The sequence below is a fragment of the Pteropus alecto genome, unplaced genomic scaffold (assembly GCF_000325575.1).
Source record: "Pteropus alecto unplaced genomic scaffold, ASM32557v1 scaffold43, whole genome shotgun sequence".
Classification (NCBI taxonomy): Eukaryota; Metazoa; Chordata; class Mammalia; order Chiroptera; family Pteropodidae; genus Pteropus; species Pteropus alecto.
This window is the reverse complement of record NW_006435764.1, coordinates 1,054,398-1,057,945: the sequence shown is the minus strand read 5'-3', so window position 1 is coordinate 1,057,945 and position 3,548 is coordinate 1,054,398. Positions and strand designations below refer to the sequence as shown.

At 60.5% G+C, this 3,548-nt stretch overlaps 1 long non-coding RNA gene across 2 annotated transcripts in view; it reads left to right on the top strand.

The window, feature by feature from the left end:
- The window catches only part of LOC107195612, a 2,516-nt gene extending 447 nt beyond the window's left edge, over positions 1 to 2,069 (top strand). The window contains exons 2-4 of one of the 2 annotated variants that reach the window (XR_001516797.2): positions 82 to 130; positions 1,152 to 1,257; positions 1,354 to 2,069. This is a non-coding gene — a long non-coding RNA (uncharacterized LOC107195612). Of the gene's footprint in view, positions 1 to 16; positions 131 to 1,151; positions 1,258 to 1,353 lie in introns of those variants that run through there. The other variant, XR_003046119.1, reaches the window with a different exon arrangement.
- The last annotated feature ends 1,479 nt before the right edge of the window (positions 2,070 to 3,548 follow it).

Below are 3,548 nucleotides of genomic sequence, written 5' to 3'. Positions count from 1 at the left end.
GGGGGCAGCAGGGGGGCAGTCCTTCTTTCTCTAAAGCACCGAGGCCCTGTTCTAACTGGGGGTGCCCTGTCGCCCTCACAGATGTGGCCGGCAGCTGGGCTCGGAGCTGTGTGTGGTGACTGGATGCCAGGTCGGTTTGCCCCGATGAGAGGGGCTGGAGTCTGAGCAGGGACTGAGGTCCTTGTGGGCTGGGGCGGGCGTGGGGCCTCGTGGCACAGACCCCTCACCACTCAGGCCCCGCCTCTGACTGTCTGCCAGCCGAGTCCCCGCATAAGGCCTGGGCGCAGAGGACCCCGTGCGTGTCCCTTTACTCATGCCCCCTGCCCCGTCACCGACCCGCCCCATCACTGCGGGGCTAGCCTGCTTCCTGAAGTCAGCGGCGTGGCTGCCCCAGGGAGAGGCTCGCCAGGCCAGCTGGAGGGCACCGGTGAGGTCTGAAGCTCTGAGACCACGGGGCTTCTCGCCGCCTCGGCCAGCTGTGCCCGCTCTTCATGCGGAGCGCCCTGGATGTCCTGTCTCGGGGGCACAGGCAGTAAGCCAGCCGGCGGGGCCCGGGTCCCCGTGACCCTGTTTCACTGGCGGCAGTCCCGCCTCAGCACCCCCTCACGGGCGGGCGGTTCCGTTCTGGTTAAACACTCGGTGGGTGTCAGGGGATCCCACGTGTGGTCAGACTAGTGAGGCTGGCACAGCCCGGGCCAGGGCACCAGGCTGCCCCCCCACCGACCCCGGAACCACGCCAGAGGGGCTGTGGGACTCCCAGCAGGCCACCCCCAGACCTGAGGTCACCTAGTCGGTACGATGGGTCCACATCGGTTGGACACGCTGAAGGGGTGTTTTCCATGTATGTCCAGACCAAGCCACATGGGATCTGCCCGGCCGAGGCCGCTGCCCACAAGCCCTGCGGTCCCCTCCTGGGGGCTCCTGGTACCTGCTTGGCACCTGTACCTGCCTCTCCAAGGCACGTGTGCTTCCTGGAGGGTCCGGCACACAGGGGCAGGTGGCCATCCCTGCTGCGAGCAGCCCTTGGACACCCCGGGGTGACACGGTGTTTCCTTTGTTTGCGGTGACACGTGGTTACCGGTGTTTGTGGTCCTTTGTCTTCCCGAATCTGTGACTTGTCTATTTATGTCTTTTGCTCATTTTTTCCCCAGTGAAGGGGTGTCGTCGGCCGATCCCTGTTCCCCAAATTCATCACCCGAGTCCCGACCCCCAGCACCCTCGAGTGTGACTGTATGTGGAGGCACGACCTTTAAAGAGGTGAGCAAGGTGAAGTGGGGGTCAGGAGGGAGGCCCTAATCCAGGGCGACTGTGTCCTTATAAGCACAGGTGGTCAGGCCACGGTCACACGCACAGGGAGACCACGCGGGACACGGGGAGGAGACGCCGTCCACACGCCCAGGAGCGAGGCCTCGGGGCGAACCGCCCGCCCACACCGGGGTCTCGGGCTCTGGCCTCGGGGACCGGGCACGGGAAGCATCTGCGGTTTGAGCCGGCGGCTGTGGTGCTTCGCTGGCGAACCTGCCAGGATGCTGTTTTCCTCGTGCCGTCCCAAGTGCAGTTCACGCAGTGACCGTCCTACCCCCCTTGCCTGTCACATTTGACTGAAAACATTTCCCAGTTTCTCACTGGCTGTGTAATGCTTTTGCAACCTCTCTATCGAGGCATAATCCACACGGGACGGACCGCACACGCCCAAAGCACACGGCCCGCTGGGTTCTGCACCCGCGAGGCCGAACACATCTGCCACCCCCAGAAGCGCCCTCGGTCCCCGCAGCCCCTTCTCCCATCCCTCCCCGTCCCGGCCCCCCCTTCCCAAGCTCCAGGGGCCCGGTCAGCTCGCATTTTATAAGTTTTCCATAAATGGAAATGCAGTATGTGCTCTTGCCGTCTGGCCCCTTTCGCTCCCATAACTCGTGTGAGACGCATCCGTGCCTCGCGTGCCTGGGCCCACATTCCTTCTGCCTGCCGCGGTGGGGACACACCACAGCTTGTTTACCCATTCACTGTTGATGGACATTTGGGTCGTTTCCAGTTTTTGACGATTAAAAACAAAGCAGTATTTACATTCATGTGAAAGTCTTTACCAGGACAAACATTTCCTTTTCTCATGGGTAAATGCCTCGAAGGAAAACGACTAGATCACATGGGACGTTTATGCTTAACTGTTTAAGACAAGAGACATTGCCAACGGAATCATTTTACATTTCCGCCGGCGAGGTGGGGTCCCTCCACAATCTGGCTGACACTTGGCGTTTGCAGGCTGAGCCATTCCCGCAGCGTGGCATCCTGTGATTCTGCTCTGCGTCCCCCGGGGGACCCAGGGTGCCGTGCAGTTTTCACGTGCGTTCTTGCCATTCATTTGTCTTGTTTAATGAGGTGTCAGCTCTAATCTTTTGCCCATTTTTTAAAAATCGGGTTGTTTTGCTTTCTTATTATCAAGCGGCTGCACTTTTGGGTCCATTTATTGTTCGTTCGTACCCCTTTCCTTGAGAGTCCTGGGTATCTTCTGGATCAGGTCTTTAGGAAATATTTGCTTGGCAGAGATTTTCTATCGGTGTCTAACTTGCATTCCCTTTACAATGTCTTTTGGACACTGAACCGTAAAGATTTTCGACGGCTTTCCGTGCACCGACTTACGTTGTTAGGGGTGGGCCTTTGGTACCGTGTCTGGGAAATTCTGGCCTGGTCCACATCCCCCCGAGACTCTCCCCTGTTTCCGCGGTTCTGATTTTGCATCCAGGCCTCCGGTCCGGTTCGAGTTAATCTTCGTACAGAGCGTGAGGTTTGCACCCAAATTCTTCGCCTCTGTCTCCTGCACGTGGCTCCGCCGGCGTCCCGGCATGGCGTGCCGGCAAAGCCATGGCTTCTGCCCCCGTGCGGGTTTCCCCCGGGACCCTGCGTGTCGCCCCGTGGTGTGTTTATCGTCCGTGCACCAGCACCCGCCCGTCTGGGCTGCTCTACTGACTCTTAGAATAGTAACTCAAGCTCATTCCCCTCGTTCGGGGCTGTTTTGCTGCCCCGGGGCCTCTGCTTTCCACCTGAATCGTGCAATCATCGTGTAACTTTCTACACAAAGACTCTGCCGGGGGTCCGGGCGGGGTGGCATTTGCGTCTGTCGACCAGACCTAGGGAGAATCGAGGTTTCCGCAGCGTCGCGCGAACCTTCCCACCTGTGAGTCACATGTGTCTCCTCCGCCTTCGTTCGGGTCCCTGACGTCTCTCGGGACGTTTCACGTCTCTCTGTCTGTCTCCCGCCCTGTGCCGGGTTCGTCCCCGGTTTGTTTGTTTGTTTGTTTGTTTGTTTGGTGCCGTTAGGAAGTGGTGAGAGCAGACGTCCTTGTCCTGGTCCCGAGCTGAAGCGAGGACGGGTCGGTCTCGCCCGGAGCGGCCCTTTGCTGGCCCTAGTCTGCCGAGGGCGTTTCTGGTGGCCGGGGCTGAGTGTCGACGCGTGCCAGGTGCTTCCCGCACGTCCCGAGACGGTCGCCTGGTGGTTCCTGTCTGGTTCGTGGGCGTGGCGGGCCACCCCGCCTGCCCCCCGGGCCGCGGCC